This window comes from Girardinichthys multiradiatus, chromosome 12 (assembly GCF_021462225.1).
Source record: "Girardinichthys multiradiatus isolate DD_20200921_A chromosome 12, DD_fGirMul_XY1, whole genome shotgun sequence".
Classification (NCBI taxonomy): Eukaryota; Metazoa; Chordata; class Actinopteri; order Cyprinodontiformes; family Goodeidae; genus Girardinichthys; species Girardinichthys multiradiatus.
The window spans coordinates 536,372-561,494 of NC_061805.1; the positions used below are offsets into that span (position 1 = coordinate 536,372).

At 40.1% G+C, this 25,123-nt stretch overlaps 1 protein-coding gene across 5 annotated transcripts in view; it reads right to left on the reverse strand.

The window, feature by feature from the left end:
* pdzd2 (PDZ domain containing 2) overlaps positions 1-17,296 on the reverse strand; it is a 75,032-nt gene extending 57,736 nt beyond the window's left edge. For all 5 annotated transcript variants that reach the window (XM_047381821.1, XM_047381819.1, XM_047381820.1 and 2 more), the window contains exons 1-2: positions 16,970-17,296; positions 72-138 (exon numbers count right to left, since the gene is read on the reverse strand). The gene's annotated coding sequence lies outside the window, so the exon portion shown is untranslated. The remainder of the gene's footprint in view (positions 1-71; positions 139-16,969) is intronic.
* Positions 17,297-25,123: the final 7,827 nt, after the last annotated feature.

The following is a 25,123-nucleotide window of genomic DNA, read 5'->3' on the forward strand; positions in this document are numbered from 1 at the left end:
AAACATTATTTTAAAAATTAATCTGTATAGTTAGTAACTTGTTTTTTGTACTATTTATAGGTTCTACTTACGATAACTGTCTAGCTATAAATTCCATCTGGGAAATAGTGAGGTAAAGGTCCCTGTGATCATTACATCCTGTTGTTGAGATACAGAAAAAGGTTAGACTCTCTACATAAACATTTAACATAAAACACTTGAAAAGGTTTAGGGTAAAATTGCTGCTCAGAAAAAAAGAGTTTCATGTCTTTAACACTAAATTCCTATTTATGTGTGATCTACATGAGCAATTTCTAATGTGAACACAATACATAGATTAGCAAGTTTTGAATAAAAGACCAAAGACAGAGTAATACACTAACGGCCGAATTAACTATGATTCCAAATAAGGGGTGCCAAGTTGCGAGTACAAAAGAACATTGCATGTTCAATTAGTTGGCGTGTTGCTGGTGATCTACTAAGATTGCTAGCAGAAATGATAACAGGTGCAACAGTGGTGAAGACCACCCTATTTAGAACGGAAATTTTGCATGATGATAACCAGTACTTTCATCGTGGAGAATTTGGGAGAGCAGAGTGACCATATAAGAAAAATGAAGTTTGAAGCCATGGAGTAGGAGGTTTTATTATTATTAATAATAAATTTTGTTTATGCCCTATTCACAAGGCCTTGCACAAGTAAAGATATGAATGCACTCAAGACTCATTGAGGATGGTTTTCTAGGGCCTCTCTGAAGGTTTACTTTCAGAATAGTTTGGAACTCTGAAAACATTTTGTCATTGAATTTTTTTGGTTCTTAACACTTTGTACAGCACTTTGACTGAAAGCGCTTTACAAATAATTGAATTATTATTTTTGTTAATCTATAAAGGTCTCATTAGAATTAGAGATTTTTTAGACAGCAGATTAAAGATGCTCAAGGTAATGAAAAATGAGGTATAATTGCCCTTTAACTGTTTCCCGAATTGAAGGCTACAACTGGAAGCCAACGTCAGCTTCGTTGCTTCCTTCTGGGTCAAAAGAAGAGCCTCTGCAGAAGTGAACTGGTGAGTCACGTGATCAAATGAGCGTAATATGATTGGCTAAAAGCCGCTCGACTGTTCTTGTTTTTTTTTTTTGGCAGGTGACATTAAGATGCATTATCAGCCATTTGACACGATCTAGTGCTGATTGCTTTGGCATGAGTCACTACACAGTCAACACATTCGTAGTTGAATTTTTTCAGACATTCTGCAGGTGAAATCTTTGCTGTTAAATTTTAAGTACAAAACAAATCACATACATAATTGCAAAGGATCAAGCGTTATAAATTCAATGTGTAAAAAATATCTGATTCTAATGAGATTATTTTACCTCCATATTAATCCTGTCATGATCTGCCTGTGTTAGGTTTTGAGTTTCTAGTCTGTTTTCCCTTCTCATGTTCTTCAGATGCTGTTATTTCAGTTCATGTTTAGATTCATTCCATCCTCTCTTGGATTCCTCTGTTAGATATGTTAATTTGTATGTCCTTGTAGATCTGGTTCCTCCCTGATGCTTTAGCTTCAGCTCTTTCAACTGAGGATCAGCTCGACACTTCACCTCTTTCCATCTGGCAGTCCGCCTGAACTCTGTTTAGTGTTTTGGTTTTTTTGCTGGTCTGCCTGCTAAGCTAAGCTAAACTGGACCAGGACTTCCTCTCTAATTGCTGCCTGATCTTGGCACGACACTCTGGGATTTCCCTCTACCTGTTATCTGTTTGTAGTGAATGAAAGTGAATATAAAGCGTTTAGTATGTATGTGGTAAATAACCACGAGTACCAGAAACAAAAGCGGAATATTTTACGCTGGAAATTTGTGAAATTTTAAGTTATTGTTGGCATTAATCATTAACTGTTTTGCCACAGTTCTGTAGTACAAATAGTTTAATACAGTATTGATGATCAGAGCACTTTAAATTTCACATTTACATACGATTGTCTTTTCATGTGAACCTAACTTAGTGGAGTATTAAGTCTTACAGTTATTTTTCTCTTATACAGGTCCTTCTCAAAATATTAGCATATTGTGATAAAGTTCATTATATTCCATAATGTCATGATGAAAATTTAACATTCATATATTTTAGATTCATTGCACACTAACTGAAATATTTCAGGTCTTTTATTGTCTTAATATGGATGATTTTGGCATACAGCTCATGAAAACCCAAAATTCCTATCTCACAAAATTAGCATATCATTAAAAGGGTCTCTAAACGAGCTATGAACCTAATCATCTGAATCAACGAGTTAACTCTAAACACCTGCAAAAGATTCCTGAGGCCTTTAAAACTCCCAGCCTGGTTCATCACTCAAAACCCCAATCATGGGTAAGACTGCCGACCTGACTGCTGTCCAGAAGGCCACTATTGACACCCTCAAGCAAGAGGGTAAGACACAGAAAGAAATTTCTGAACGAATAGGCTGTTCCCAGAGTGCTGTATCAAGGCACCTCAGTGGGAAGTCTGTGGGAAGGAAAAAGTGTGGCAGAAAACGCTGCACAACGAGAAGAGGTGACCAGACCCTGAGGAAGATTGTGGAGAAGGCCCGATTCCAGACCTTGGGGGACCTGCGGAAGCAGTGGACTGAGTCTGGAGTAGAAACATCCAGAGCCACCGTGCACAGGCGTGTGCAGGAAATGGGCTACAGGTGCCGCATTCCCCAGGTCAAGCCACTTTTGAACCAGAAACAGCGGCAGAAGCGCCTGACCTGGGCTACAGAGAAGCAGCACTGGACTGTTGCTCAGTGGTCCAAAGTACTTTTTTCAGATGAAAGCAAATTCTGCATGTCATTCGGAAATCAAGGTGCCAGAGTCTGGAGGAAGACTGGGGAGAAGGAAATGCCAAAATGCCAGAAGTCCAGTGTCAAGTACCCACAGTCAGTGATGGTCTGGGGTGCCGTGTCAGCTGCTGGTGTTGGTCCACTGTGTTTTATCAAGGGCAGGGTCAATGCAGCTAGCTATCAGGACATTTTGGAGCACTTCATGCTTCCATCTGCTGAAAAGCTTTATGGAGATGAAGATTTCATTTTTCAGCACGACCTGGCACCTGCTCACAGTGCCAAAACCACTGGTAAATGGTTTACTGACCATGGTATCACTGTGCTCAATTGGCCTGCCAACTCTCCTGACCTGAACCCCATAGAGAATCTGTGGGATATTGTGAAGAGAACGTTGAGAGACTCAAGACCCAACACTCTGGATGAGCTAAAGGCCGCTATCGAAGCATCCTGGGCCTCCATAAGACCTCAGCAGTGCCACAGGCTGATTGCCTCCATGCCACGCCGCATTGAAGCAGTCATTTCTGCAAAAGGATTCCCGACCAAGTATTGAGTGCATAACTGTACATGATTATTTGAAGGTTGACGTTTTTTGTATTAAAAACACTTTTCTTTTATTGGTCGGATGAAATATGCTAATTTTGTGAGATAGGAATTTTGGGTTTTCATGAGCTGTATGCCAAAATCATCCGTATTAAGACAATAAAAGACCTGAAATATTTCAGTTAGTGTGCAATGAATCTAAAATATATGAATGTTAAATTTTCATCATGACATTATGGAAAATAATGAACTTTATCACAATATGCTAATATTTTTTTTGACCCCTCCTTGAACCACCACCTTAACGTGGTGGAGGGGTTTGAGTGCTCAAATGATCCTAGAGGCTATGTTGTCTGGGGCCTAAATGCCCCTGGTAGGGTCTCCCATGGCAAACAGGCTCTAGGTGATGGGTCAGACAAAGAGTGATTCAAGAATCCCTCATGAGGACCAAAATATCGAGGCACGTGACGTTGCCTGGTACGGCGGAGCCGGGGTTACACCCTGGAGCCAGGCCTGGGGTCGGGACTCGTCAGAGAGCGCCTGGAGGCCGGGTTGCTGCTCGCGGGACCCGGCCGGGCCTAGCCCGAACGAGAGATGCGAGGCCATCCCCCAGATGCTTTTCCCTTAAGCTCCCCGATTGCTTGCATTCTTTTACTCCTAACTTTTTATCTATTAGCCAAAATTACAGAAATATTGGACTAAAACTACTTCTTACCAGCAGCTGCCAAGGATTATTATTTACATTTTTTTTCTCAAGGATTTTGATGTTCCCCCAGTGGGCCCACCACCTGCAGGGGGAACCGTGAGGGACCGGAGCAAAGAGGATTGGGTGGCAGACGAAGGTGGGGACCTCAGCGGCCCGATCCCCGGATGCTTAAGCTGGCTCTAGGGACGTGGAATGTCACCTCGCTGGGGGGGAAGGAGCCTGAGCTTGTGCGGGAGGTCGAGAGATATCGACTAGAAATAGTCGGGCTCGCCTCCACGCACAGCGTGGGCTCTGGAACCCATCTCCTTGAGAGGGGTTGGACTCTGTTCTACTCTGGAGTGGCCCACGGGGAGAGGCGGCGGGCTGGTGTGGGTTTGCTTGTTGCCCCCCAGCTCAGCCGTCTCGTGTTGGGGTTTACCCCAGTGGATGAGAGGGTCGTATCCCTGCGCCTTTGGGTTGGGGAGACGTCTCGGACTATCATTTCAGCCTACGGGCCGAGTGGCAGTGCAGAGTACCCGGCCTTCTTGGCGTCCCTGTCGGGGGTGCTGGATAGTGCCCCTCCCGGGGACTCCATTATTCTGCTGGGGGACTTCAACGCCCACGTGGGGAATGACAGTGACACCTGGAGAGGCGTGATCGGGAGGAATGGTCTCCCCGATCTGAATCCGAGTGGTGTTTTGTTATTGGACTTCTGTGCTAGTCACGGATTGTCCATAACGAACACCATGTTCAAACATAAGGGTGTCCATCAGTGCACTTGGCACCAGGACACCCTAGGCAGGAGGTCGATGATCGACTTTGTGGTCGTATCATCAGACCTTCGCCCACATGTTTTGGACACTCGGGTGAAGAGAGGGGCTGAGCTGTCCACGGATCATCACCTGGTGGTGAGTTGGATCCGCTGGAGGAGGAGAAAGCCGGACAGACTTGGCAGGCCCAAGCGCATAGTGAGGGTCTGCTGGGAACGCCTGGCAGAGCCCTCGGCCAGGGATGTATTCAACTCCCACCTCCGGGAGAGCTTCGACCAGATCCTGGGGGATGTTGGAGACATAGAGTCCGAATGGACCATGTTCTCCGCATCTATTGTCGATGCTGCTGCCCGTAGCTGTGGCCGTAAGGTCTGCGGTGCCTGTCGCGGCGGCAATCCCAGAACCCGGTGGTGGACACCGGCAGTAAGGGATGCTGTTAAGCTGAAGAAGAAGTCCTATCGGCTGTGGTTGGCTTGTGGGACTCCTGAGGCAGCTGACGGGTACCGTGAGGCCAAGCGTGCTGCGGCCCGGGCTGTGGCAGAGGCAAAAACTCGGGCATGGGAGGAGTTCGGTGAGGCCATGGAGAAGGACTACCGGTTGGCCTCGAGGCGATTCTGGCAAACCGTCCGTCGCCTCAGGAGGGGGAAGCAGTGCTTCGCCAACACTGTTTATAGTGGGGGTGGGAGGCTGCTGACCTCAACTGAGGACATTATCGGGCGGTGGAAGGAGTACTTCGAGGATCTCCTCAATCCTGCCATCACGCATTCCCTGGTGGAAACAGAGGCTGGGGACTCGGGGTTGGACTCTTTCATCACCCAGGCTGAAGTCACCGAGGTGGTTAAAAAGCTCCGCGGTGGCAGGGCTTCGGGGGTGGATGAGATCCGCCCTGAGTACCTCAAGTCTCTGGATGTTGTTGGGCTGTCATGGTTGACACGCCTCTTCAACATAGCGTGGCGGACGGGGACAGTGCCTTTGGATTGGCATACTGGGGTGGTGGTCCCCCTTCATAAGAAGGGTGACCGGAGGGTGTGTTCCAACTACAGGGGGATCACACTCCTCAGCCTCCCTGGAAAGGCCTATGCCAGGGTATTGGAGAGGAGAGTCCGACCGATAGTCGAACCTCGGCTTCAGGAGGAGCAGTGTGGTTTTCGTCCCGGCCGTGGAACACTGGACCAGCTCTATACCCTCTACAGGGTGCTCGAGGGTTCATGGGAGTTTGCCCAACCAGTTCACATGTGTTTTGTGGACCTGGAGAAGGCATTCGACTCTGTCCCTTGTGATGCCCTGTGGGGGGTGCTCTAGGAGTATGGAATCGGGGGCCCTTTATTAGGGGCCATCCGGTCCCTGTACGAGCGGAGCAGGAGTTTGGTCCGCATTGCCGGCACTAAGTCGGACCTGTTCCCGGTGCATGTTGGACTCCGGCAGGGTTGCCTTTGTCGCCGGTCCTGTTCATAACTTTTATGGACAGGATTTCTAGACGCAGCCAAGGGCCGGAGGGGGTCGGGTTTGGGGACCAGTGGATTTCGTCTCTTCTTTTTGCAGATGACATGGTCCTGCTGGTCCCCTCTAGCCAAGACCTACAGCATGCGCTGTGGTGGTTTGCAGCCGAGTGTGAAGCGGCTGGGATGAGGATCAGCTCCTCCAAGTCCGAGGCCATGGTACTCGGCCGGAAAAGGGTGGCTTGTCCTCTTCAGGTTGGAGGGGAGTTCCTGCCTCAAGTGGAGGAGTTTAAGTATCTCGGGGTCTTGTTCACGAGTGAGGGAAGAATGGAGCGGGAGATCGACAGACGGATCGGTGCGGCTGCCACAGTAATGGGGGCGCTGTGCCGGTCCGTTGTGGTGAAGAGAGAGCTGAGCCAAAAAGCAAAGCTCTCGATTTACCGGTCGGTCTACGTTCCTACCCTCACCTATGGCCATGAACTTTGGGGCACTCCCTTAGAGATAGGGTGAGGAGCTCGGCCATCCGGGAGGGGCTCGGAGTAGAGCCGCTGCTCCTCCACATCGAGAGGAGCCAGTTGAGGTGGCTCGGGCATCTATACCGGATGCCTCCTGGACGCCTTCCTCGGGAGGTGTTCCAGGCACGTCCCACCAGGAGGAGGCCCAGGGGATGGCCCAGGACACGCTGGAGGGACTATGTCTCTCGGCTGGCCTGGGAACGCCTTGGGCTCCCCCTGGAAGAACTGGAGGAGGTGTCTGGGGAGAGGGACGTCTGGGCGTCTCTGTTGAGTCTGCTGCCCCCGCGACCCGGTCCCGGATAAGCGGAAGACGACGAGTACGAGTACGAGTAATATTTTGAGAAGGACCTGTATATATATATTTATCAAATATTTCAATTTAGTTTTATTTATATAGCACCAATTCACAACACATGTCGTCTTAAGGTTCTTCACAAAGGTGTGGGGTTGTTGGGGAGGTTAGATTAAACTACTAAGTGTTAGAGTTTGGCCATTTTAGAATGGGCTATGTGTAGGGGTACTAAGTAAAATAATAAACTGATAAAGTTTGTCCATGTAGAGCCCACTGGTGGCCATTGTTATACTAACAACCACAAGGATTGGGGGTACCTCTCTCTGTCAGACTGATTCTAACCATTGAAAATGGTTATACAGTCAAGGTAACAATTCCTTGTACTTCTGGAATGATTATCAGTTTTTTATTCAAATAAATAAAATCTTTACTAAAAACTGTAGTTATCTGAAATGAGTTTACCTGATGATTATGACAGTAAAAGAAGTGTGTTCATCAGTGTTTAGTAGTAATTGTAAATGAATTATACAGTTGTAAAGTAAAAACTCTGGCCAGATGCAGGTTGGTAAAAGATTAAATGTGAAACAATGATTTAAACTTTTCCCACTTATGGATCCAGAACAACTTAGGAAATAATGGAAGGATTTATTTAACTGTATAACTCTAAAGCTGCTCATTATCTAATATTTCTCAGTTGAAACAAAATAATTATTTATTAGCTAATAGTCTTTTAAATGGAGTGAAGGAGTAATGTCATCTGCTTGAATGAAGGTGTACTGCGGGCCTTTCTAGGCAGTGGGAAAAGATTGTAAACTATTCCCTGGGATTCATATTACCCGGTTAAAACAAATCCTGGGGCTTTCAATGGAGAAGGGGCTCTTATCTGTTTTCTCTTATCCCGGTCTTCAGTTGCTGTTATTTCAGTTTATGTTAAGATTCAGCATTTCATCTTTGTGTTTACATTACTCTCATGGATTCCTCTGTTAGATATGTTAGTTTGTATATCTTTATAGATCTGGTTTCTCCCTGTTTATGTTCTTTGGTTAATTTCACTGTAACTTATTTCTGTTCACTTAGATGTTTAGTTTTTCTCCTGGATTCCCTGTTCACCTGTGTCAATTAGCTTCCCTCCTTCAGTTGTCTTACTCTGTCTCTCACCAGCTGCTCCTGATTCCCCCTTAATTAGCTTCCTGTGTTCACTGGTCCATTCTCCAACCTTCCTCAGCATTTATACTCTCTTGTTTACATTGTTCTGGACTGGTTCCTTCTGGCTACTACCAGCTCCTCTTCATTGTCGTCTACCTGCTCCATGTCTAATACCTTGCCTGTGTTCCATGACCTCGACTGTAAGTTTACCAGATTCTAACTTACCATGCATCTCCCTAACTCTTGTCTGCACTTCCGTCCAGTAAAAACTAAGCGTTATATGACAAATCCATCTTTGGACACATTAAAGGACCACAAACTGACATTGTGCAATGCCCAATAAAAAAGCAACTTATTAAAAAAGTTTAAAAAATGCATATATACATACTGTTTTTTTAAGTACCATATTTGGACTTGTCTGAATCTGTGACAGTCACTGCAATATAAACATTATTCATGCAAAGAACAAAATCACTGGAACACCCAGTCACATTTTCCTGGCTAATACACATAAACTAAAAAAGGTATGCAGCTGTCAGCTGTTACAGTGAAGAGCCAATTTATAGATTAAAATCTTTGTTTGCTGATGCTACACTTTGAAAAGTCCCTTGTCAGGCTATTTACTCTATTTCCTCTCATATTATGTCTGTTAAACTACACAGCTGAGCGTGAGTGTGAACAGTCATTTTTAGGCTGGTGTACTTACAATTCCAGGGGCCAGAAAACATGTTAATACCAGGTCTGAACAGGGATAGAGACGTATGTATGAAAACAGTTTCTTCATGATAATTAGCAGGTGCCAAATACAGCTCTAGAGCATTGACAGTAAAGAACCTTCAACTAGCTATCTTGATTAATCTTTTTGCATTGCAGTTATAGCTCCATTTAGAACCTGTCAGTATTGTACTTTTGGTTGAATGGGGTAAAATACTCTTCTCTTCATCTTTCCCCCCTGCACTGTGACTATTGAGTTTTTACTTTTTACTCAAACTTATGCAATGTTCTTCACTTTCCTTCACTTCAAACACATGGTGCAGCCAAGAAAACACTTATGGTAATGGATAAACATTGCCTAGATATTTCAAAAAATATGTCAAATGGTGTTAAATCTGATCTATGGGGTTTAAAAAATGCAAATCCAGCAGATACTTTCAGTGGCTTCATTCTGGTAAAAAAAACATGTCCTGAAGAATCTGGGTTGACCCTTCATCTGCACACTTAGAACTGGATGAAGCCACATTGGTGGCAAATCTACACAAAAAAAAAAACACAGGCCATCATAAGACCACACTTTAATGACTATGCAGAACTTGAGCTTCAAATAAACTCTTTGGTTTTGTGGTACCATATGTCTGTGCTATTCCGATACACTCAACTGAAGGGAAAAGGCCCTGCCCTGTTCTGGCCAGAGCTGAATCAGGAGCTAAAGTGGTGTGGGTTTACTTGGAATTACTAGAGTTTTGGGTGTCATAAACTGAATGGATTAGGCAAACTTTGAAAATAAATTTACTGACAAAAACCCATACATAATGGAGTTTGATAAGAGTCAAAAAGTGAGGTTAGGTTTACGCCAGGCTTATGTCATATAGGACATTTAAAAATTATAAAAGGTTTCATTTTGTTTAATGATTTATAAAGTCCTTTAAAACATCCAAATAAGGAGACCGAAGCGCTTAACAATAAAACCATAAAACTCTCAAAAGGATTACAGAAAACAAAATAATCCTGTTAAAATCCATTGAACATTAAAAGCCTTTCTGAAAGAAATATATCTTTGATTTGCTTGGTGTTAGCACCAAGATCCAAAGGAAGCAGGTACCAGATAGTGGGTACCACCACTGACAAGGCTCAGTCACCCCAGCGTTTCAGTTTAGTCCCTGGAACACCCAGTAAAAGCTGACTGGATGGCCTCAAGGACATGCCATGGACACAAACACTAAAAGGTTCAGATAAATAAGGTACAAGGCTGCAAGAGATTTAAAAAATGAAGAGTAAAAGTTCAAAATCTATTCTAAAACAAAAAAGAAGCCAGAGTAAAGAATATAAAACTGGGGTAATATGCACACACCGTGAGGTGTTAGTGAAAAGATGGGCGGCTGCATTCTGGACAAGCTAAAGGCGATTTAGGGGCAACTGGGATGTAATGACATAGACAGCATTACAATAGTTGAGTGTGGAGCTAATGAAAGCATGAGTGGCCTTCTCCATTACCCCATTTGATGGCTAGTTAATACATTAAGAATCAACTGTCCAAAGATGTTTTTAGTTTCTAATCTAAAAAATAATATTTAAGGAAATATTACGTTTACTAAGTGTGATAGCTAATTAAAGACCATTAAGTATAACTTGTCCAGAAAGGTTGTTGATTCCCATCCCAGATAATATTTCCTTAAATATTATTTTACTAAGCAAAGGTAGCTACTTAAACAATATTGAGAATTAAATACCCAGAAGGTTGTTTTTTTATCCAGCAAATCATTCTTTACAATATTATTTTATTAAAATAAGGTTTTATGTACTCTTCTGATTTTGCATTGTGATTGGTTGTTTGGAGGTATACAAATTATTGTTCTCAGTGAGTTCTAAGATTAATTTAACCTAATTTCCAGGTTCTTCAAGATAAACCTTGCTTCTCAAACATAGATAACACTGAATGGTATTATTGGATCATTTTATTGGTCATGGGTTTTAACCATTTTTATTGATTCCTTGTTTTTACATTTGTATGCAGTTTATTAGTTTTCTTTAGTTCTCCATTTTACTTGGGAGCTTAGCTGATCTATTCTAGCCTAGTAAAGAGTTTGTTAATTGAAATATGTTTAACTTTGAGTTGAATTATGTTTGTTAATAAATTCTTGTATTTTAAGAAATTGTGTGAATTTATTTCATGTTTGTGCAGAGTTTTCCTATTCAGTACTGCCAGAGCTTGATTCCTCCTTTTATCTATTGTCCTAATACCACTGCTATATTCGGCTTGTATTCACAGGACAACCTTTAACAGACCAAATGGTTTTTTATTAAATATTATAGGCATAATAATAATTACAACAGCTGTGAAACTACTCCTGCCTGGGAGGTGTGCAGGAGGAAAGGGTAAAACTGTGCATTCTGTAGTTAAGAGTCTCTATTGTTCTCCGTGGTTAGTTCAGTCCTTTTTGTTCCTGCTATGGCCGGGCCCCAACAAGTGCAATAAAGTGCAACACTCATTTACACTATATTGCCAAAAGTATTGGGTCAATGAATTCCGGTGTTCCAATCACTTCCATGGCTGCAGGTGAATAAAGCTGGTATGGAGAAACTGGAACTGGCCTGCACAACCTTAAAGAAGATGTCTACAGAATATTTAAAGATGCTATTGCTGGCAATGGTGGGTCCATCAACAAATTGGACCTTATAGATTAAGAACAGGATATTATCAATGTTCATGTTCATGTAAAAGTAGACAAATACTTTTTGCGTAGTGTATAATTTTAAAAACCCATATGAACAAGGTATTAGGGTTGTGAAAGTAATTGAAATATCGATAAAATTGATACTAAAAATATGAATTTCTTTAGTTTAATGTGGAATATTTTTCCACATTGTGCCATTGTATAAAAAACACTGAACAACCCCCCCCCCTTCAGTCTCAAAATTATTGTATACTTGAATAAACTAGTTGAAAGTGAAAAAAATCTCAAAACAGACGAGGACGACAGAAGAGAAAATATATTTACATCCCCTAAATATTAGAAAAAGGCTGGTCACGATTTTAATGAGTACCCAGGGTTGGGTTTATTGTAGGTAAAATGTTACTATGTAGCAGCTGAACAACTCTCACTTTGGTTAAAACTGTTACACCCTGTCATGAATGGAGCTGTTTCCTAACAGACAGCAGCAGCAAAGAAATGTTACTGAGCTCATTAGGAACAGCAGCAGGATAAAGGACCCCACCGTGATCTTCCAATCCTAACCCCCACCCCATATCTCACATCCACAATGCAGTGTTTTATGTCAGTGTGTATTTACAACTTATTGTTGTCTTGCTTGTATTTTTGATTCCATTTAAACGGTGTTTAATCTTCATGTATTGTATTGTCATGTTTATTTCATTTTTAGAAGTTGACTTGAGAGTATTGGGCACCAATTAATGCACCTGAGCAGCAATGTATTTGTGTAAATCACAATAAACTTTAAACTACCAGTTTCCTATTTTCCTAAAATAAAAGCAACCCTGTGCAGCATGCCTCACTTCTGCGTGTTGAGTCGCTTTAATTTTCATTGGAAAAAATGTGGAAAACAAGGCTCAACAAGTTGAAATGAAAACCAGCAGGTTTGAATTGCATTTCCAGGCTGCTCAGGTCTCATTCATAGGAAGGAGGGACTTTCTACTTTTTTATTGATCCAGACAGGGAGATAGAAAGAACCATCCATGACATGTTGACACACAAAGCTGAATGGCAACATTATTAACATGACATTTTCAGTAATGACCCAAATCCCGCTAAATGCCCCCCCATGCAGATAATCTCAGGCTCACCGATCTACATTGTAACAGAATGAAGGACTTGCAGGCGATGCTGGAACATTTCTAACAGCAGCACCTGTTTACGTTCATCCACAGACCCATCTTTCCTTATCACTAACAGAACTGTCCATTTTTAAGGCACCTACTGTGTGGAAGACATAAACTCAAATACAGGGGTAAAAAATACACAAGTTTTAATATTGTGTGTCATTTCAAACTAAATGTTTGGATCTTTTCTCGCTGATATATCAGGGCAGTGATTTGTCAATGAAACCATCAGAACTTTATCTTTATAATTGTTTAAAGTTTGAAGTTATTAAGAGCTCTTCAAACAAAATCCAAATTGTGATCCACTGTATGGAGCATATGTTTACTATTGTCTTCATTTTTATTTGTATGATAAGATGCACACTTTCATCAGATCATTTTAAAGAAAATATGTTTATGTGGAACCTTTTTGTTAACAACAGCTTCATGTTGAACATTAAGGTTAATAGAAATACAAACTAGACTACCTCTAAAACATCTGTAAATAACATTCTTTTGGAGGGGTTGCGAGGAGAAGGCATCTTTTCTCTGTAATGAACTAAAAACTTCAGCACAGCTTAGGTTTGTACACTTTGCAGAGGATATATGACTAATAGGTAAGCCTCTGTCCAAGCTGGGTCCTGCTAAATAGAAACTGACCCAAAAAGCATCACCTCTACAACAGAAAAACAATCAAACAATGTGTTGCCATTGCCTCAAACTCCAAACCTCAAGTTGACTGAAAAGCTGCAGTGGCTGTGCAGAAATGAATGCCCTCCACTATGACATGAGAGACTGATAAAATCATACTAATCAGAAAATGATTAGTTCAAATGTTTCCTGCTGATCTGGATCTAGTTAAATTGATGGGGTGGAGTTTTACATTCAGGTTTTTTTTTATTATTAATGTCCCATTTTAATGTGTCGTTTACAACATCTTAACACCAAGTAACAGCTTGATTTTGTTAAAATGAGAAAATTCTTATTTTGCATTAGTGGGTATTCAGGTAATGTAAGGATGGGCTCTCTGAAGTTAGTTGCAGTTACCTAAAATCTTCGTTGCAGCATCCCCCCAGTGACAGCAGAATGAGATTGACTATTTGTGTCATAGATGTTCAAAAAAATCTATTTTACATTCTAACAACAAGGATTAGTTTACTCTTTGTTTCCAGAATGCAGACTGACCTAGATGCCACCCTCCCCCTCTACCCTGTTCTCCTCCTAGGTGCCATATGGCCAAAGATTAGAAAAGCCCCATTTCAGCAGATCCCAGGATGCCACATTGTAAATGAATAAGGAGGAAGTGACAGCAGTTTGTTCCACTGTAATCTGGAAACGATGAAGGCAAAGGCTTGTTCTTTTACACATCACGGTGAAATAAAGGCAGCGAAGCTTATAGAACATATCTAATATTAAATGACATATTAGACTCTGAAACAGTGGAAACAGCATATTAGAGTGCTTATAATCCTGCCTATGAGGATGCATGAAGCTAACAACAAGATGCTGGCTGCTCCTTTTATGTCAGGCCTTGCTGTGCTGAACATCTACAGTTTGGAAACAACATTCAGAGACTGTTAACTTCAAACCCTGTACAAATAAAAAGTAATGAAAGGCCAATGTGAAGCCACAAAAAAAAAAGAAATCATAATCAAAATAGTGTTGAATATAAAAACATCTAATGAGTTAATGAAGCTGATATAGAAGCAAAAATAACAACTCCGTTTATGTTATCTTAGAACTAAATAATCCAAGAGACACAGCAGAACGTGTTCTATTAAAATGAGCTTAGGTTCTGCCTCGTATTACTGATTGCCACCTCAAGAACTAAAACAATGGGCTGGAGCCAGACTGCAATCACTTATAAGCAGCTTCCACTGTAGAACATTCTAAAAAATAAGGTTCTTTTTAACAACACTTGGCACCACATTATTTTTGAACCTCCTTCCAATGTTTTTCAAAGTTTTGTGAAGGGTCACAACTAAGAACTAAAGTCAGGAAATAACGATTTTAGAATCTTTGAATCACATGCTTTTTGAAGGTAATGTCCAAACCCATAAACAGAGAAATGGTGCAAACCCAAGGATGTCCCCTAAAGCAATCACCCCAGCAATTTTACAATCTGTTATAAATATCAAGGGTACATCTTTATCTAGTCATTTCCACAGCACAGGCAGGCCGATTCACTAGACTTGCATGCATTTATCATGCTCAAAACTCTTGCAAGTAAAAGTCTGGACATCTGTTCAGAAAAGCTCTTCCAAAGAAACATTTGCTTCTCAGATTGTGTTGCCAAGAAAATATACGGCCCTTTTCCATGGGCGCTACTTCGGCCAGCTCCACTCCACTCACCCCATTTTGCGAGCATTTTCATTACCTGCTTCTTTGGGGCCTACGAAGTAGAAGATATGATAGGGGCTGAGTAGAAGCTGCATATGACGTGAACACAATGCTGTTCACTGATTGGCCATGGGACCAGGAGTAATGAGACGTTTTTCACAGAGGTAGTGCAGGGAAAAGTTCATAAAACTCAAGAGCGACTACAACAATAAAGTAAAGACCACAATGGTCTCAGGGGGTCAAACCAAAATTTTATTTCACTATTTACAAATTATACACCATGCCTGAAGGCAGAAAGAAAATAAAAATGACACATCAGCTTTCTGAGTTTCACGCAGGTAGGGTTGCTGTTTTTAATAACATCCTAAACCAGCTGATCACACATAAAATCATCTGTTCAGAGGCACAAACATTTGCCCCAAAACACACAAAACAATACCACCATGAAACAGCATGTTTGGTTCAAAAATGTATTGAGGGTCCCTCAGAGAACTAGCGTCTGAAGGAGGAGGGAGCAGGCAGAGATCAGCTGCCTGTAATCAGACTACCTTCATCAGATTCAACTGGAGGAAGCCCTCGCTGAATCCGTGGAGCACCAATATACAATATCCATCCTAAAACTAACTTCACTGCGGTCAAAAAATAAATGGAGCCAGTGGAAAAGGAGCAACATTTCTCTGAACTGTTCCAGTGTGAACACAATTAAATGAAGCATAATGCATACATATTAAGCAAAACTCATCCACAACCATGAAAATGCATGTAAATTACTGCAAGCCCAGTACTGCTTTACAGTTAAAACACAAAACTATAAACTCCAACAGATATTCATCCAACATACCTCAAATAAATAAACCCTCCGAGTAAGACCAGTCCTCTTCACACAGTTCCGATGCATATATAATGATATTGAAAAATCATTTAATCTTAAAAGAGAACTTTGGAGAAGTTAGCAACAATCCAGTCACTTTTCTCCTCAGTGCAGGTAACACGCTTGTTGTCTGTAACACAATGAATGCAGCAGTTAATACTCTGTATGTGGTCCCTCCTGAAGCTCGACTCCAGCTGCAGTAGAAGCCTTATGATTCTCCCCCCAGTTATTGATTCCTGTTTCAACATGTGTTAATAAGTGGAATTAATTCGGAATGTATTTGAAGATTATTTGTACTGTATTTGTTGTTACTACTATATTAATACCAATAGAAAATGTAAAAATAACATTTTGATTCTCACACGATTGACCCTACGAGGGTTATTACAGCAATGAGGGCCAAATGGGCCTAATTACAGAATGGCAACAGCGAAGGAACCAAGAGGTCTGAAAATTGTATTTATTTATTCAACTTTATTTAATATTTTCCCATACTGCTTCTTTGATTTTCCCATATTACCCAGGCGGGAAAAATATAAAAGCAAATTGGATACTTTTAGAAGAACCATACTTCATAACCCTGCTTTTTTAGGTAGAGCATGGCTTTATGGAATGAACAATCTGATCTGGAAGCCGTCTAATATGTTCATGTCACATTTTATACTAAGTGTTAAAAACTGGAACCTAACAAAGTTAAAAAGAAACTGAACTGAGGAACACAGAGTATACCTCTCCTGACCTGGGATGCAGAAGGTAAATCATGGTAATAAGTTATGTATTGCACACAGACAGCATAATAACCGTTCTATAACTGGGACTTTATATGGTGATTTTGAAGTGAAAGGTTTGCTGTAATGGGGCAGGAGAAGCATCTGTTGGCTCTAGTGTTTCTGTTATTTACATCAGGAGCTTTTATTTTCCTGTAGGTTGATCTGCAGTGAAACAACACCCTCCTACAGGATAATAACACCAACTCATCCAGAATGTGCATTAAGCACTCCCTTAATGTTAATGGAATGTAAAAACAGACGGTACCTTTAGACTACATGGTGCAGTATAAACGCCTCCTGATTCCCAACAACAAGGAGAACAACGTCCTGTTGTTTTTCATTCGATGTATGAATTCGTGATCCTGGTTGGTGCTCCAAAAAGCCTCTATCCACACAGCAGAAAGATCAACAGTTTGACGAGTGCCTGAATAAAGTAGCGCAAAGCTGTATTTTAGTTCAGCCTGAAAAAAGCAGCTCCGCGGAGTTCTCCTGGACTCCCTTTACTTTGTCTACAGCCGGAAAACTCGACATGTGCTGAAAAGTGGCTGGAAATACACTTTTCCCTTCGGTATAAATACCGATGATGATTATTGTGGGAGATTTATCACTGTCTGCTGATGCGTTCATGAAAGAGGGGGGAAGGAGGAGTCATAATGTGCAGATTTGTCCTCCGGTTGTTATGCCCTGGACTCTGCCTGCCAGGCATTGGCTTCTTCCAAACTGCGGATCTTGACGCTTTCCCGACAGGCTCCTAAGAGGAAGGAAACACCAGTTTAAAGTACAGAGGGAATTTACTATGATCTTCTATGGGACTCGGGCTGAAGCTAATTTTCTGTTGCTATCATGTCTTAAAATATCAACATTACATTTTGTATGTTGCATGCTTTTGTAAGGACAGGGACCGGATTATTAGTTTAATAAAATATCATCATATGTAAAAATAGCCAATGTCAGCCATATTGCCAGCTTTTATTGTTCATGTTTAATTTTGCGATGCCTGCATGTTTTCACTCCTAAAACGTTTTTCAGCTCTTTGCCGAATAAAAAAGAAAAAGAAAACGAACACAGTCTACCCTGTCATGCCATAAAGGTCACTACAGCTCTGCAAAAGCACATTTTCTGTATTTGTTTGGGGGCGTTTCTGGTTTATTTAGAAGTCACTACACTGGACTCTAGTGTGCCCCTCACTAAACTGCCACCTACTGGACAGTCAGTGCAGGTTCACAAGAAATCCTTCCAAACCACATGGGCAACGGCCAGCCAGAACTGTGGAGCACATCTGGAATATGTGGCCAGTTCTTATGTAGTATGACACCTTTATAGGTAAAAAAACAAAAAACATTGCAACGTTTAAGGACGAATACAACTGGTAAAGTGGACATCATGCATCACTGGCTATATTTAACTTAGGACCAGTGACTATTACTTCTTCAAATTTGTCAAAAGTATTTCAGTAGATGTTTCTGCAGTAAACAAACTATTGTTAGAATTAGATTGTAACTCTCAGGGTGTTTTTTGTATCAAGAACAATATTTGGTTTATATTGTTAATATTGTTGAGGGATGGTTTACATTTGAGCTCCCTATTCTTTTCTAACTAGCAGTTAATACATGGTTTATGACTGCATTTCTTGTTCTTCTCTAAAGGCTAGGGGTTTAAGAGACATTATAAAAAGAAAATCTGTGTTTTTATTTTGTTAGGGCAAAATGGATAATTATATTCTTTTTGCAAGAAACACATTCAACAACTGGGGATGAAAAGTTTGGAATTAATCAGTGGGGTGACATGATTTTCTTTGGCCATGGCTCATCTATGTCTGCAGGGTTGGCTATTCTTTTCCACAACTCACCTGGTAAGGCAATTACGTCCAGTTCAAGTGGAGACGGTCCTTGGCTCTCATTTGTCTTAGAATTAGAAGATCAATTTTCCATTTTGATAAATATTTATTGGTTTAACAATGCCTATGTAATCTTAGATTTAAAACTCTCATTTCCAAATGCAAAACTTTTTTTATTGGTGATGTTTTTGAAAAATACTTGGACAGATTCCCATCAAAATATCAGTTTAGTTTCTTCAATCCCATCCTCACTGACTTTTGCTCTGTACATAACTTGTTAGATCCGTGGCGCTGTGGAATAGTCTGGGTTCAAGCCTAACAATAAATCTAGCATAGACTTTTGGTTGGTCTCACCTTTTATGATAAGTGCTGTTCAGGACTGTCTGCAGCACCCTCACTGATCACTCCACCATACGGCTCATTTTCAGACCACCCAGTGACATCCCAAGAAACAAAGGCCTTTGGAAATTCAATTCTAGTTTCACAAAGTCAGAAGTTTTCTGTGATCAAATCAAAACTTTAATCTCAAATGTGATAATGGAAGTCCATACCATCTTATATTTCTAAATGGGAGTTTATGAAGTACAAAATCCCTCAACACTGTATAAAATTTGGAAAAGCTCAAGGTAAGGCTTTCAAAATCATTGAACAAGCTACAATAAAAGAAATAAACCTCCTCCACAAAAACACGACTCCATCTGAGAATGATAAACAGATATTACTAATTGTCTTCTAAACTAAATGATTATTATTATTATAAATTATGAAATTCTGATTATAAAATTTTCACTTTGGTTTTTACAAACAGATTAAAAACAAACACGCATCAAATTATCAGTGACACACAATCTGGTTTTATGAAGGGAAGATTTATTCATAACAGCATTCGGCTTAGAACATTCTTGATTACAATTATCTTATAGAGGATGTCGGCTTCATTCTCTTTTTGGATTATTGCAAGGCTTTTGACTCCATCGAGCATCCCTTTATATTTCATAGCTTGAAAGTTTTTGGTTTTTTAACTCGCTTTCAGAATATCATAAAATGTTTTTATGAAAATAAAACCTCTTCAGTCTCACTACCAGGTGGAACTTCCCCTCGATTCTGTATAATATGAGGAACTAGAAAATTTCGGAAGAAATTTAGACGGGGCCTGCCTCTTCGTGCGTGCTTCTCGGACAGCAGCTTGCTATTTAAAATTCATTGTCTATGCTATTATCAGTTTTAAAAAATTACTAGTAACTCTGGAAGACTGAGGCTTTTATTTTGAAATTTTCAGTAAGCCTTATTTTAAATGGGCAACACTGGGTGAGTTTCAACATTAGTGTGAAGCCCAGTCCTGAAATGATCTATGGTTTAAAATGCCAAGGCTTTTATTTTGTAGAGCATGTTTTGTCTTATTTTGAAAGTCCAGCATGGTTGTCCCTTCAGGTCTGGGTTATTTCCATTAGTTAAATAGAACCCGTTTGCTGTTTAAAAATCATTTTCTATGCTCTTGTCAGCTCACAAAATCCATAGTAACTCTGGAAGACTGAGGCTTTTATTTTGAAAGTTTCAGTAAGCCTTATTTTAAAAGGGCCAACATAGTCCCATTTCCAACACTTGATGAGCTTCAAAAATAGTGTAAAGGCCAGTCCTTCAATGAATCTATAGTTTAAAATGTAAGGGCTTTTATTTTGTAGAGCATGTTTTGTCTTATTTTGAAAATCAAGCTTGGTTGTCCTGTCAGGTCTGGGTTATTTCTATTAGTTATATAGAACCTGCTTGCTATTGTAAAACCATTCTGTATGTTATTATAAGCTTTAAATAATCATTAGTAAGCATGGAGGGTTGATGAAAGAAATTGACCTTTAGGGTCAATCACTGTTGTCTGGGTGTTGGAACAGCAGTACATGCTGTTTAAGTATCCCACAGAACATGGCCGCCATGTAGTTGCCTCCTATGAAGCTGGTCAAAGGGGGTCGGGTCAGGTTTAAGCCATAGAAATGAATGAAAATCAATGAAAGTCAATGCAAAGTCCTTAGAAAGATAGTAATCCATGCATGTGTGTGTGGGTGTGTGTCTGTGTGTGTGTGTGTGTGTGTGTGTGTGTGTGTGTGGGTGGGTGTGTGTGTCTCAGTGTGAGACACAGAGAGGCAGAAAGAAAGACAGAATCCCATCCAGACATATACAGTAGGAGATACACAGAGCTATAAATAGAACAGTGAGGAATGAATCAGCCAATCAGCAAAGAGCGTCAGTGTAACTTGACACCTGCTGTTTCTCACTCACGCAGCACCTCACTCTGTGTCTCCCCTGGCCTGGCTTTATAACATGGAGGCGCATGCTCCCGAACAACTGGCCATAACTCTGAAACCGTAGGGGCGATCGATGTCATTCTTGGATCGTTTTTATCAGAACGGACAGGGGATCGAGAATATTAACACATTTGTGTTGAAAATATAATAATAAAGGCACAACACTGGGTGAAAAGAGAGGGAAAATGGAGAAAAAGAGAAAAATACCTGAATATGCTCCCGAACAAAGTCTAATATCTGGGAAACCGTACATGGTATTTGAAATTTTTTTAAACTGTGGGCGACAGCTATCCCTCGTCCCCAATCATGGAGATTTTCATAGCTCTATGTCATTTACAGTATAAAATATGATTATGGAAATAAATGGTGTCACTCATGGATTACAGGTCAAGCTCTCATTGAAAATACATGGGAGAAGGCCTACAGAAATCTACTGACTCTTGGCGATCGAGGGTGTTTTGACAGAAATCTATGAGACTTAGAACAATTTTGAAGTTATTGTGTGAAAGCAGAGGCCCGGCCCTACAATCTGACCGAAAATTGTGGCTGTAGAGCGAAATTTGTGGCCGTGAGTGCCAGTTAAAAATCATTTTTCCTGAAAAAATCCCCTCTTTTTACACTCTAGTAACTGCCATCTCCACTGTTAGAGTGTGATTTTGTCGCAAACTTTGTGTCGCTTGAAGTCTAATTTTAGAGAAACCGTAGCAGTTATCAACAAACCGTTTTCATTTCTGAAGAGCCGGCGGATTTTTCTACAAACTGAAAGTCAAACTGTGTTTCTAGGTGAAAGTATGGCGATACAGTAGAGCCTCAAAAACAGTGAATTTTGAGGATTCCTCCGCTCCTGACTCCATTCATTCCTATGGGGATTTTGGGGGGCGGTTTTTCGTTAATTACGTCGCCATGGTAACTCGAAACGCCAATAAAAGTAATAGCACACCTCCCGGGACCGAGCCGGACGTTTTGATGTATATATTGTGGGGGTGCACGCTGCGGTTCGGGCCGCATTAATCTGGACGGAAGAAAAATAATAAAGAGTCGCAATGCATTCAATGCCTCCTATGCATTGCTATGGCAGGCCCCAATTAAACAAGGTTGTCCTATCTCTCCTTTTTTTTATATAATGGCTGCTGAGATGTTGTTTATTGTTTTTTAAACTCTAATATTGCCCCTCTTGACATATTAAGTAATGAAATTATTATAAGCCAATAGGCCGATGATACCACTATTTTCATGGAAAATATGAAGAAAACTTTCAAAGTTCCTCAAATGATTAAAATCTTTTCTGTTCATCCTACTCATCTTACGGGGGCTTATAATATCCCAATCAAAACCTAGGTCAAATATTTGGGTATATTTATTTCTAGAAATCCAGATGAAAGTGAAAAACAAAATATATGGAAGGTAATTGATAAATGTCAATCTAGATTAAATGTATGGTTATTAAGGGACATCTATCTTATTTTGCAGAATTTATTTAACCAAAATTGAATCCTTTTCTAGATGTATTTATCCAGTTTATTCCCTATGTTTCCCAAACAAGGCAATCAAAAAATAAATCAGTTTAACTATTACTGTATATGGAAAAAAAGGATACACTACATTAAGAAAACAGACATGACTAAATATTATGAGGATGGAGAACTACGGACTAAAGATTTTGACTTCATGAATGGAACTCTTAAAACAAATTGGTTAAAACCATGTCTTAACTCTAGTAATCTGTGGTTTCATATTCCCAAGAGTATTTTTGAGAAAATGAGCAGAATATAATTTGTCCTGAGTTGTGATTTTATGGTTCATAGTCTTCCTGTCAAACTTTTACAGTTTCATCAGCAAGTAGTGCTGTACTGGAAAATTCTGTATAATTATAATTTCACCCCACACAATTGCCCAGTATGGAATTATCGCTATATCACAATTAAATACAGATCCTTGTTTACTAAGGACTGGACGGAAATTGGTATATGGTTGATGCTGCATCTAGTCGACAAATGTGATCAATTTTTATCATACGATGCTTTTTGCTGCAAATACAACTTACAAACGAACCAAATAACTTTTAATCTAATTATTAATGCTATTCCTAAAGATACATTATGCTTGGTTGATCATTCAATGATCGTTTCCTGTTTACCACAATACTTGATAGGAAACTGTACCTTTAAGAAATCTAGATTATCCAATAAGGTTTTTAGACACACGAGGCCATTTAGAAATTCCATATGTCAATACTACCAATTACAATCAATTCACAAATTACGAACCAGGTACTTCAAATATCTAATGGCTCCAAAAGACAAAGAAATTCACTTTAAAACCATAAACAGAATTCATTCATCCAGCGACTTTATTCAAAAACGATTTGGTATTGAAACAAAAAATCATGTTTTTTGTGATGCTGTTCAAACAATTGAGCTTTTGTTTTTCCTTTGCATATATGCTGAGGCATTATGGACTGACATTTTTGACTGGTTAGTCCTTAAAATTCCCTCTCTTAAAATGTTCTCTGACAGAGACATTAACTACGGTCGGATTAAGGATGACCGCAGCAGTAAGTTTCTTATAAACATTACCATCATTCTGGGGAAATTCTTCCTCCACAAAGCTAAATATCATAAAACCTAAGTTATATGTGTTTTACAATAGGTTTCTGTTATATCCTAGTGCTCTTAGTAGAATGTATAGAAAAAATGCCCTCAATCTTCTTTCTCTTATTGAAAAACATGATTTAAAATCTAAACCCTTGCCCTTTATTCTGTACTATATCTTATTTTGCACTTTGATTGCATCCTTTTTTGCACTTTAATCTCATGCGTGTCAATTGTGTCTTTTTGTTTGTAAATCAAACGTCTGGACTATGTTTATCTTTGCTTTATAAAAAAAAAAAAGTATGACGTTTGCGGCCGGGCAGACCAGACCGGAACAATGTAAATCCAGGAGTGAAACAACCGGAAACAAAGTGAGCAACATGGAGCAGCAGCATCAGACACAAGGGATGATTCAAGATCTGAAGACACTACCTGGTGTCATTTTTTTAATTTACTTTAGATTAGAATCTTTAGAGAAACATTTATTTAAATATATCGCATGCGCATAAAATGTATCTTATTTTAATAACAATAATTCGGATTATTATGAATGATAACATAATTAACAATAACTGTCAGTATCTAAATGTACTTTTGTGACAAGGAAGTGTTCTTACCTGCTGAGCCTTGAACCGTTTTGAAACAGCAACAACCTTGTCTTTAGCCATCTTTTCTCATCAGATGCTCTGAAAAGCGCGGCTATAACATCTGCTTCAACATTCTCCTTCGTCTGTAAAATATCCCGACCTCTGACATCATTTCTCTGGTGAACTCAGAGGTTTCTTGTTCGAAGCAGTTTGCCAGAAAGTCCTCTCATCATGGAACTTGGCTTCAACCTGAACTGCTTATCACTGACGCTCACACATTGAACGACCAGAGACTTCCCCTTTGACGTAATTTCTGGGCGACTTTGGACTTGCAAAATGTAACAACGAAATCTGCCTATTTTGTGTCACAATTGCTTTTTATCATGTTTATAATCCTAATATCATGTCAACTACTGACCAATTTCTTCAATATTAAGATGTTTTCTTTCAATTTCTGCATTTGTTGGAAAATCGACAACCTGTATGTAAAGACGGAAATGTGTGCATATTAGTCAATAGTTGTGCATAAGTAAAATCCAAAAGAGGTATTGTATATTTTCTCCGTAAGAATACAAAATAAAATGTTACAACTTCAAGAAATTACAAACACAAAGTTCAAGTTTACAGTTGTGGTTTATTCTTTATGAATACAATATGCTATAACAGTTTGTGAATACGATTTCTTTTCTTTGAGAATACGAATTTACATCAGCGACTTGGTGTCACGTGATCTCAGGCTCAGAATATAGTGGGTGGAGTTATACAATGATGTACAGTAGGTGGCAGTATGCACCTCTGAATTTGTTTCGAACCGCCAGCAGAAGAAGAAGAAGCAGCAGCACTAGCGCCAAGATGATGGACCAAGAAACTACGGTACAAAGCCAGGTAATGTTAAAAAGTTTATATATGCCTTAATGTCGTTAATATATGTTCTTGGTCCTTCATCTTGGTGCTAGTGCTGCTGCTTCTTCTTCTTCTGCTGGCGGTTCGCAACAAATCCAGAGGTGCATACTGCCACCTACTGTACATCATTGTATAACTCCACCCACTATATTCTGAGCCTGAGATCACGTGACGCCAAGTCGCTGATATAAATTCGTATTCTCA